General features: G+C 43.8%; 1 long non-coding RNA gene across 7 annotated transcripts in view; it reads left to right on the forward strand.

The window, feature by feature from the left end:
- LOC307181392 overlaps positions 1–12,210 on the forward strand; it is a 210,037-nt gene that overhangs the window by 24,766 nt on the left and 173,061 nt on the right. The window contains exon 3 of one of the 7 annotated variants that reach the window (XR_013826649.1): positions 2,466–2,480. The exons of the other annotated variants lie outside the window; for them this stretch is intronic. This is a non-coding gene — a long non-coding RNA (uncharacterized lncRNA). Of the gene's footprint in view, positions 1–2,465; positions 2,481–12,210 lie in introns of those variants that run through there. 7 annotated transcript variants of the gene reach the window in all.

The raw sequence follows: 12,210 nt of genomic DNA on the forward strand, positions 1-12,210 counted from the left end.
CTGCAGGTTTGTGAATTACAGTGCCCCTGAGCTCCTTTCTTCAACTCGCTTTCTTTTGAGCTGGCCGCAACACCGCAGGATGGCCTCAGGCTCTAATCTGGTTCCGGTACGGCACGCTGAGCCTTTGGTTATTTCCTCTTCCTGGTGGGAAATGAGAGTTAAATTTGCCCGTCCAGACACCTCCAGCTAGCCTCTCATTGGTTCTCGCTATTCCTGTTCATCTTCCACAGAAATTGCAAACTGAGCCAAACAGGAGGTTAAAGGCGCTGACTCTCCAAGTGGGGAGAGTGTTAGTAAAGCGTCTGGAATGTTGCACCCGAGTACCAGGGTACGAAAACTGAGACATATTTGAACACGTCTCCCGATCACATGGTTGATCTTACTCTAGGTTCCACATGCATGTTTTAGCTGAAGGAAGAATACCTAAAACCTGGGTAGTTGAAACCCGTGGAATGGGTACCATGCAATATGACTTCAAAGGGTCTTCATTTGCTCACCGAACCTCTCCAATCCTATCACTGCTGCGTTTATGCCCCTGTACACATGCTTGATTCTCTTTCGGAGACATAGCAATCTATAGGTTTTAAGATACTTACTAGTCAGGTACATTCTTAGGCGTTTAATATGCGGTGTTGAGTCCATTTCGTTGAGCAAGGAGTAGCTCTTGTCTATTCCATATTTGGCTTAAGGAACTTTATCTGTGCTCATTTCAATCTCTGGTTTTATGCAGCACCCCAACTCACCTTTCCCCTTAAGCAAGCACAAGTTGGTTTTCTAAATTTGAGACCCTGTTCTGTTCTGTAATTCAGTTCCTGTGTAGCCAAGTTTACATTCCGTGTATTAGTGATATCTTATGATGTTTCTTTTTCTGTGTGACTTATTTCAGTTAGAATCATCGTACCTGAATCCACTCATTATGCTGCTACGGGCCTGATGACATAGATTTCATTGCTGAGTGATACTGCATTGTACGTAAGTACCACAAGTTCTTTATCCATTTTTCACTTTCTGCGATGTTGAACTTGTACTGTAAACGAGGTTCTTGTAAACAGAGGCGTCCCAAATTTTGGAGTGGGTGTGTCTTTTTGATTTTAATTTCCCTAAGCTATAGGACCATAAGTGGAAGTGCCCTAGGCTCTGTTGCTTTGTTTTTTAGATGTTTCAGGAAACACCATACACTTCTCCCAAGTGTCTGTTGGCAATTTACATCCCGCCCATCCGCATAACAAGGCTCCCAGTTCTCCATGGCCTGTCCTGCCTTTCTGCATTTTACACTTTTTTCAGATGGCCCTTTTGACCGGGGGGAAGTGAGACTTCATTGTAGTGCAGATTTCCTTTGCAAGCTTGCTTGGTTGGCCAAAAAGGGCGTATGCGTTTTTTCCTGAATATATTCAGGAAAAAACGCATACGCCCTTTTTGGCCAAGTGCATCATTGTGGACGTTCTGCCTCTTTTCCTATGCTTTCAATGCAATTCCAGTCTACCTCCTGAAATCGGGTTCCTGCAATTCTGCCCCGCTTTCAAGTCCTCTTGGCAGCCTTACTTCAGTCTATTTTTGGACGATAGCTGTCATTTATAACTCTGCAGGTTTGTGAATTACAGTGCCCCTGAGCTCCTTTCTTCAACTCGATTTCTTGTGAGCTGGCCGCAACACCGCAGGATGGCTTCAGGCTCTAATCTGGTTCCGGCACGGCACGCTGAGCCTTTGGTTAATTCCTCTTCCTGGTGGGAAATGAGAGTTAAATATGCCCGTCCAGACACCTCCAGCTAGACTCTCATTGGTTCTCGCTATTCCTGTTCATCTTCCGCAGAAATTGCAAACTGGGCCAAACAGGAGGTTAAAGGCGCTGACTCTCCAAGTCGGGAGAGTGTTAGTAAAGCATCTGGAATGTTGCACCCGAGTACCAGGGGAGGAAAACTGAGACATATTTGAACACGTCTCCCGTTCACATGGTTGATCATACTTGGGTTCCACATGCATGTTTTAGCTGAAGGAAGAATACCTTAAACCTGGAGAGTTGAGACCCGTGTAATGGGTACCATGCAATATGACTTCAAAGGGTCTTCATTTGCTCACCGAACCTCTCCAATCCTATCACTGCTGCGTTTATGCCCCTGTAGACATGCTTGATTCTCTTTCGGAGACATAGCAATCCATAGGTTTTAAGATACTTACTACTCAGGTACATTCTTAGGCTTTTAATATGCGGTGTTGAGTCCATTTCGTTGAGCAAGGAGTAGCTCTTGTCTATTACATATTTGACTTAAGGAACTTTAGCTGTGCTCATTTCAATCTCTGGTTTTATGCAGCACCCCAAGGCACCTTTACCCTTAAGCAAGAATAAGTTGGTTTTCTAAATTTGAGGCCCTGTTCTGTTCTGTAATTCAGTTCCTGTGTAGCCAAGTTTCCATTCCGTGTATTACTGATAACTTATGATGTTTCTTTTTCTGTGTGACTTATTTCAGTTAGAATCATCATACCTGAATCCACTCATTGTGATGCTAAGGGCCTGATGACATAGATTTCATTGCTGAGTGATATTGCTTTGTAAGTAAATACCACAAATTCTTTATCCATTTTTCACTTTCTGCGATGTTGAACTTGTACTGTAAACGAGGTTCTTGTAAACAGAGGCTTCCCAAACTTTGGGGTGGCTGTGTCTTTTTGATTTTAATTTCCCTAAGCTATAGGACCATAAGTGGAAGTGCCCTAGGCTCTGTTGCTTTGTTTTTTAGATGTTTCAGGAAACACCATACACTTCTCCAGAGTGGCTGTTGGCAATTTACATCCCGCCCATCAGCATAAGAAGGCTCCCAGTTCTCCATGGCCTGTCGTGCCTTTATGGATTTTACACTTTTTTCAGATGGCCCTTTTGACCGGGGGGAAGTGAGACTTCATTGTAGTGCAGATTTCCTTTGCAGGCTTGCTTGGTTGGCCAAAAAGGGCGTATGCGTTTTTTCCTGAATATATTCAGGAAAACACGCATACGCCCTTTTTGGCCAAGTGCATCATTGTGTACGTTCTGCCTCTTTTCCTATGCTTTCAATGCAATTTCAGTCTACCTCCTGAAATCGGTTTCCTGCAATTCTGCCCCGCTTTCAAGTCCTCTTGGCAGCCTTACTTCAGTCTATTTTTGGACGATAGCTGTCATTTATAACTCTGCAGGTTTGTGAATTACAGTGCCCCTGAGCTCCTTTCTTCAACTCGCTTTCTTGTGACCTGGCCGCAACACCGCAGGATGGCTTCAGGCCCTAATCTGGTTCCAGCACGGCACGCTGAGCCTTTGGTTAATTCCTCTTCCTGGTGGGAAATGAGAGTTAAATTTGCCCGTCCAGACACCTCCAGCTAGCCTCTCATTGGTTCTCGCTATTCCTGTTCATCTTCCGCAGAAATTGCAAACTGGGCCAAACAGGAGGTTAAAGGCACTGACTCTCCAAGTCGGGAGAGTGTTAGTAAAGCGTCTGGAATGTTGCACCCGAGTACCAGGGGAGGAAAACTGAGACATATTTGAACACGTCTCTTGTTCACATGGTTGATCATACTCTGGGTTCCACATGCATGTTTTAGGTGAAGGAAGAATACCTAAAACCTGGAGAGTTGAGACCCGTGTAATGGGTACCATGCAATATGACTTCAAAGGGTCTTCATTTGCTCACCGAACCTCTCCAATCCTATCACTGCTGCGTTTTTGCCCCTGTACACACGCTTGATTCTCTTTTGGAGACATAGCAATCCATAGGTTTTAAGATACTTACTAGTCAGGTACATTCTTAGGCGTTTAAATGGGGTGTTGAGTCCATTTCGTTGAGCAAGGTGTAGCTCTTGTCTATTCCATATTTGGCTTAAGGAACTTTATCTGTGCTCATTTCAATCTCTGGTTTTATGCAGCACCCCAACTCACCTTTCCCCTTAAGCAAGCATAAGTTGGTTTTCTAAATTTGAGACCCTGTTCTGTTTTGGAATGCAGTTCCTGTGTAGCCAAGTTTACATTCCGTGTATTAGTGATATCTTATGATGTTTCTTTTTCTGTGTGACTTATTTCAGTTAGAATCATCGTACCTGAATCCACTCATTATGCTGCTAAGGGCCTGATGACATAGATTTTATTGCTGAGTGATACTGCATTGTACGTAAGTACCTCAAGTTCTTTATCCATTTTTCACTTTCTGTGATATTGAACTTGTACGGTAAACGAGGTTCTTGTAAACGGAGGCGTCCCAAACTTTGGGGTGGCTGTGTCTTTTTGATTTTAATTTCCCTAAGCTATAGGACCATAAGTGGAAGTGCCCTAGGCTCTGTTGCTTTGTTTTTTAGATGTTTCAGGAAACACCATACACTTCTCCAGAGTGGCTGTTGGCAATTTACATCCCGCCCATCAGCATAAGAAGGCTCCCAGTTCTCCATGGCCTGTCGTGCCTTTATGGATTTTACACTTTTTTCAGATGGCCCTTTTGACCAGGTGGAAGTGAGACTTCATTGTAGTGCAGGTTTCCTTTGCAAGCTTGCTTGGTTGGCCAAAAAGTGCGTATGCGTTTTTTCCTGAATATATTCAGGAAAAAACGCATACGCCCTTTTTGGCCAAGTGCATCATTGTGGACGTTCTGCCTCTTTTCCTATGCTTTCAATGCAATTCCAGTCTACCTCCTGAAATCGGTTTCCTGCAATTCTGCCCCGCTTTCAAGTCCTCTTGGCAGCCTTACTTCAGTCTATTTTTGGACGATAGCTGTCATTTATAACTCTGCAGGTTTGTGAATTACAGTGCCCCTGAGCTCCTTTCTTCAACTCGCTTTCTTGTGAGCTGGCCGCAACACCGCAGGATGGCTTCAGGCCCTAATCTGTTTCCGGCACGGCACGCTGAGCCTTTGGTTAATTCCTCTTCCTGGTGGGAAATGAGAGTTAAATTTGCCCGTCCAGACACCTCCAGCTAGTCTCTCATTGGTTCTCGCTATTCCTGTTCATCTTCCGCAGAAATTGCAAACTGGGCCAAACAGGAGGTTAAAGGGACTGACTCTCCAAGTGGGGAGAGTGTTAGTAAAGCATCTGGAATGTTGCACCCGAGTACCAGGGGAGGAAAACTGAGACATATTTGAACACGTCTCCCGATCACATGGTTGATGATACTCTGGGTTCCACATGCATGTTTTAGCTGAAGGAAGAATACCTAAAACCTGGGTAGTTGAAACCCGTGGAATGGGTACCATGCAATATGACTTCAAAGGGTCTTCATTTGCTCACGAACCTCTCCAATCCTATCACTGCTGCGTTTATGCCCCTGTAGACATGCTTGATTCTCTTTCGGAGACATAGCAATCCATAGGTTTTAAGATACTTACTAGACAGGTACATTCTTAGGCGTTTAATATGCGGTGTTGAGTCCATTTCGTTGAGCAAGCAGTAGCTCTTGTCTATTCCATATTTGGCTTAAGGAAATTTATCTGTGCTCATTTCAATCTCTGGTTTTATGCAGCACCCCAACTCACCTTTACCCTTAAGCAAGAATAAGTTGGTTTTCTAAATTTGAGACCCTGTTCTGTTCTGTAATTCAGTTCCTGTGTAGCCAAGTTTACATTCCGTGTATTACTGATATCTTATGATGTTTCTTTTTCTGTGTGACTTATTTCAGTTAGAATCATCATACCTGAATCCACTCATTGTGCTGCTAAGGGCCTGATGACATAGATTTCATTGCTGAGTGATATTGCTTTGTAAGTGAATACCACAACTTCTTTATCCATTTTTCACTTTCTGCGATGTTGAACTTGTACTGTAAACGAGGTTCTTGTAAACAGAGGCGTCCCAAACTTTGGGGTGGCTGTGTCTTTTTGATTTTAATTTCCCTAAGCTATAGGACCATAAGTGGAAGTGCCCTAGGCTCTGTTGCTTTGTTTTTTAGATGTTTCAGGAAACACCATACACTTCTCCCGAGTGGTTGTTGGCAATTTACATCCCGCCCATCAGCATAACAAGGCTCCCAGTTCTCCATGGCCTGTCCTGCCTTTCTGGATTTTACACTTTTTTCAGATGGCCCTTTTGACCGGGGGGAAGTGAGACTTCATTGTAGTGCAGATTTCCTTTGCAAGCTTGCTTGGTTGGCCAAAAAGGGCGTATGCGTTTTTTCCTGAATATATTCAGGAAAAAACGCATACGCCCTTTTTGGCCAAGTTCATCATTGTGGACGTTCTGCCTCTTTTCCTATGCTTTCAATGCAATTCCAGTCTACCTCCTGAAATCGGTTTCCTGCAATTCTGCCCCGCTTTCAAGTCCTCTTGGCAGCCTTACTTCAGTCTATTTTTGGACGATAGCTGTCATTTATAACTCTGCAGGTTTGTGAATTACAGTGCCCCTGAGCTCCTTTCTTCAACTCGCTTTCTTGTGACCTGGCCGCAACACCACAGGATGGCTTCAGGCCCTAATCTGGTTCCGGCCTGGCACGCTGAGCCTTTGGTTAATTCCTCTTCCTGGTGGGAAATGAGAGTTAAATTTGCCCGTCCAGACACCTCCAGCTAGCCTCTCATTGGTTCTCGCTATTCCTGTTCATCTTCCGCAGAAATTGCAAACTGGGCCAAACAGGAGGTTAAAGGGACTGACTCTCCAAGTCAGGAGAGTGTTAGTAAAGCGTCTGGAATGTTGCATCCGAGTACCAGGGTACGAAAACTGAGACATATTTGAACACGTCTCCCGATCACATGGTTGATCATACTCTGGGTTCCACATGCATGTTTTAGCTGAAGGAAGAATACCTTAAACCTGGGTAGTTGAAACCCGTGGAATGGGGACCATGCAATATGACTTCAAAGGGTCTTCATTTGCTCACCGAACCTCTCCAATCCTATCACTGTTGCGTTTATGCCCCTGTACACATGCTTGATTCTCTTTCGGAGACATAGCAATCCATAGGTTTTAAGATACTTACTAGTCAGGTACATTCTTAGGCGTTTAATATGCGGTGTTGAGTCCATTTCATTGAGCAAGGAGTAGCTCTTGTCTATTCCATATTTGGCTTAAGGAACTTTATCTGTGCTCATTTCAATCTCTGGTTTTATGCAGCACCCCAACTCACCTTTCCCCTTAAGCAAGCATAAGTTGGTTTTCTAAATTTGAGACCCAGTTCTGTTCTGTAATTCAGTTCCTGTGTAGCCAAGTTTACATTCCGTGTATTACTGATATCTTATGATGTTTCTTTTTCTGTGTGACTTATTTCAGTTAGAATCATCATACCTGAATCCACTCATTGTGCTGCTAAGTGCCTGATGACATAGATTTCATTGCTGAGTGATATTGCTTTGTAAGTGAATACCACAACTTCTTTATCCATTTTTCACTTTCTGCGATGTTGAACTTGTACTGTAAACGAGGTTCTTGTAAACAGAGGCGTCCCAAACTTTGGGGTGGCTGTGTCTTTTTGATTTTAATTTCCCTAAGCTATAGGACCATAAGTGGAAGTGCCCTAGGCTCTGTTGCTTTGTTTTTTAGATGTTTCAGGAAACACCATACACTTCTCCAGAGTGGCTGTTGGCAATTTACATCCCGCCCATCAGCATAAGAAGGCTCCCAGTTCTCCATGGCCTGTCGTGCCTTTATGGATTTTACACTTTTTTCAGATGGCCCTTTTGACCAGGTGGAAGTGAGACTTCATTGTAGTGCAGGTTTCCTTTGCAAGCTTGCTTGGTTGGCCAAAAAGTGCGTATGCGTTTTTTCCTGAATATATTCAGGAAAAAACGCATACGCCCTTTTTGGCCAAGTGCATCATTGTGGACGTTCTGCCTCTTTTCCTATGCTTTCAATGCAATTCCAGTCTACCTCCTGAAATCGGTTTCCTGCAATTCTGCCCCGCTTTCAAGTCCTCTTGGCAGCCTTACTTCAGTCTATTTTTGGACGATAGCTGTCATTTATAACTCTGCAGGTTTGTGAATTACAGTGCCCCTGAGCTCCTTTCTTCAACTCGCTTTCTTGTGAGCTGGCCGCAACACCGCAGGATGGCTTAAGGCCCTAATCTGCTTCCGGCCTGGCACGCTGAGCCTTTGGTTACTTCCTCTTCCTGATGGGAAATGAGAGTTAAATTTGCCCATCCAGACACCTCCAGCTAGCCTCTCATTGGTTCTCGCTATTCCTGTTCATCTTCCGCAGAAATTGCAAACTGGGCCAAACAGGAGGTTAAAGGCACTGACTCTCCAAGTCGGGAGAGTGTTAGTAAAGCGTCTGGAATGTTGCACCCGAGTACCAGGGGAGGAAAACTGAGACATATTTGAACATGTCTCTTGTTCACATGGTTGATCATACTCTGGGTTCCACATGCATGTTTTAGGTGAAGGAAGAATACCTAAAACCTGGAGAGTTGAGACCCGTGTAATGGGTACCATGCAATATGACTTCAAAGGGTCTTCATTTGCTCACCGAACCTCTCCAATCCTATCACTGCTGCGTTTTTGCCCCTGTACACATGCTTGATTCTCTTTTGGAGACATAGCAATCCATAGGTTTTAAGATACTTACTAGTCAGGTACATTCTTAGGCGTTTAAATGGGGTGTTGAGTCCATTTCGTTGAGCAAGGTGTAGCTCTTGTCTATTCCATATTTGGCTTAAGGAACTTTATCTGTGCTCATTTCAATCTCTGGTTTTATGCAGCACCCCAACTCACCTTTCCCCTTAAGCAAGCATAAGTTGGTTTTCTAAATTTGAGACCCTGTTCTGTTTTGGAATGCAGTTCCTGTGTAGCCAAGTTTACATTCCGTGTATTAGTGATATCTTATGATGTTTCTTTTTCTGTGTGACTTATTTCAGTTAGAATCATCGTACCTGAATCCACTCATTATGCTGCTAAGGGCCTGATGACATAGATTTTATTGCTGAGTGATACTGCATTGTACGTAAGTACCTCAAGTTCTTTATCCATTTTTCACTTTCTGTGATATTGAACTTGTACGGTAAACGAGGTTCTTGTAAACGGAGGCGTCCCAAACTTTGGGGTGGCTGTGTCTTTTTGATTTTAATTTCCCTAAGCTATAGGACCATAAGTGGAAGTGCCCTAGGCTCTGTTGCTTTGTTTTTTAGATGTTTCAGGAAACACCATACACTTCTCCAGAGTGGCTGTTGGCAATTTACATCCCGCCCATCAGCATAAGAAGGCTCCCAGTTCTCCATGGCCTGTCGTGCCTTTATGGATTTTACACTTTTTTCAGATGGCCCTTTTGACCAGGTGGAAGTGAGACTTCATTTTAGTGCAGGTTTCCTTTGCAAGCTTGCTTGGTTGGCCAAAAAGTGCGTATGCGTTTTTTCCTGAATATATTCAGGAAAAAACGCATACGCCCTTTTTGGCCAAGTGCATCATTGTGGACGTTCTGCCTCTTTTCCTATGCTTTCAATGCAATTCCAGTCTACCTCCTGAAATCGGTTTCCTGCAATTCTGCCCCGCTTTCAAGTCCTCTTGGCAGCCTTACTTCAGTCTATTTTTGGACGATAGCTGTCATTTATAACTCTGCAGGTTTGTGAATTACAGTGCCCCTGAGCTCCTTTCTTCAACTCGCTTTCTTGTGAGCTGGCCGCAACACCGCAGGATGGCTTCAGGCCCTAATCTGGTTCCGGCACGGCACGCTGAGCCTTTGGTTAATTCCTCTTCCTGGTGGGAAATGAGAGTTAAATTTGCCCGTCCAGACACCTCCAGCTAGTCTCTCATTGGTTCTCGCTATTCCTGTTCATCTTCCGCAGAAATTGCAAACTGGGCCAAACAGGAGGTTAAAGGGACTGACTCTCCAAGTGGGGAGAGTGTTAGTAAAGCATCTGGAATGTTGCACCCGAGTACCAGGGGAGGAAAACTGAGACATATTTGAACACGTCTCCCGATCACATGGTTGATCATACTCTGGGTTCCACATGCATGTTTTAGCTGAAGGAAGAATACCTAAAACCTGGGTAGTTGAAACCCGTGGAATGGGTACCATGCAATATGACTTCAAAGGGTCTTCATTTGCTCACGAACCTCTCCAATCCTATCACTGCTGCGTTTATGCCCCTGTAGACATGCTTGATTCTCTTTCGGAGACATAGCAATCCATAGGTTTTAAGATACTTACTAGACAGGTACATTCTTAGGCGTTTAATATGCGGTGTTGAGTCCATTTCGTTGAGCAAGCAGTAGCTCTTGTCTATTCCATATTTGGCTTAAGGAAATTTATCTGTGCTCATTTCAATCTCTGGTTTTATGCAGCACCCCAACTCACCTTTACCCTTAAGCAAGAATAAGTTGGTTTTCTAAATTTGAGACCCTGTTCTGTTCTGTAATTCAGTTCCTGTGTAGCCAAGTTTACATTCCGTGTATTACTGATATCTTATGATGTTTCTTTTTCTGTGTGACTTATTTCAGTTAGAATCATCATACCTGAATCCACTCATTGTGCTGCTAAGGGCCTGATGACATAGATTTCATTGCTGAGTGATATTGCTTTGTAAGTGAATACCACAACTTCTTTATCCATTTTTCACTTTCTGCGATGTTGAACTTGTACTGTAAACGAGGTTCTTGTAAACAGAGGCGTCCCAAACTTTGGGGTGGCTGTGTCTTTTTGATTTTAATTTCCCTAAGCTATAGGACCATAAGTGGAAGTGCCCTAGGCTCTGTTGCTTTGTTTTTTAGATGTTTCAGGAAACACCATACACTTCTCCCGAGTGGTTGTTGGCAATTTACATCCCGCCCATCAGCATAACAAGGCTCCCAGTTCTCCATGGCCTGTCCTGCCTTTCTGGATTTTACACTTTTTTCAGATGGCCCTTTTGACCGGGGGGAAGTGAGACTTCATTGTAGTGCAGATTTCCTTTGCAAGCTTGCTTGGTTGGCCAAAAAGGGCGTATGCGTTTTTTCCTGAATATATTCAGGAAAAAACGCATACGCCCTTTTTGGCCAAGTTCATCATTGTGGACGTTCTGCCTCTTTTCCTATGCTTTCAATGCAATTCCAGTCTACCTCCTGAAATCGGTTTCCTGCAATTCTGCCCCGCTTTCAAGTCCTCTTGGCAGCCTTACTTCAGTCTATTTTTGGACGATAGCTGTCATTTATAACTCTGCAGGTTTGTGAATTACAGTGCCCCTGAGCTCCTTTCTTCAACTCGCTTTCTTGTGACCTGGCCGCAACACCACAGGATGGCTTCAGGCCCTAATCTGGTTCCGGCCTGGCACGCTGAGCCTTTGGTTAATTCCTCTTCCTGGTGGGAAATGAGAGTTAAATTTGCCCGTCCAGACACCTCCAGCTAGCCTCTCATTGGTTCTCGCTATTCCTGTTCATCTTCCGCAGAAATTGCAAACTGGGCCAAACAGGAGGTTAAAGGGACTGACTCTCCAAGTCAGGAGAGTGTTAGTAAAGCGTCTGGAATGTTGCATCCGAGTACCAGGGTACGAAAACTGAGACATATTTGAACACGTCTCCCGATCACATGGTTGATCATACTCTGGGTTCCACATGCATGTTTTAGCTGAAGGAAGAATACCTTAAACCTGGGTAGTTGAAACCCGTGGAATGGGTACCATGCAATATGACTTCAAAGGGTCTTCATTTGCTCACCGAACCTCTCCAATCCTATCACTGTTGCGTTTATGCCCCTGTACACATGCTTGATTCTCTTTCGGAGACATAGCAATCCATAGGTTTTAAGATACTTACTAGTCAGGTACATTCTTAGGCGTTTAATATGCGGTGTTGAGTCCATTTCATTGAGCAAGGAGTAGCTCTTGTCTATTCCATATTTGGCTTAAGGAACTTTATCTGTGCTCATTTCAATCTCTGGTTTTATGCAGCACCCCAACTCACCTTTCCCCTTAAGCAAGCATAAGTTGGTTTTCTAAATTTGAGACCCAGTTCTGTTCTGTAATTCAGTTCCTGTGTAGCCAAGTTTACATTCCGTGTATTACTGATATCTTATGATGTTTCTTTTTCTGTGTGACTTATTTCAGTTAGAATCATCATACCTGAATCCACTCATTGTGCTGCTAAGTGCCTGATGACATAGATTTCATTGCTGAGTGATATTGCTTTGTAAGTGAATACCACAACTTCTTTATCCATTTTTCACTTTCTGCGATGTTGAACTTGTACTGTAAACGAGGTTCTTGTAAACAGAGGCGTCCCAAACTTTGGGGTGGCTGTGTCTTTTTGATTTTAATTTCCCTAAGCTATAGGACCATAAGTGGAAGTGCCCTAGGCTCTGTTGCTTTGTTTTTTA

This window comes from Stenella coeruleoalba, assembly GCF_951394435.1.
Source record: "Stenella coeruleoalba genome assembly, contig: scaffold_230, whole genome shotgun sequence".
Classification (NCBI taxonomy): domain Eukaryota; kingdom Metazoa; phylum Chordata; class Mammalia; order Artiodactyla; family Delphinidae; genus Stenella; species Stenella coeruleoalba.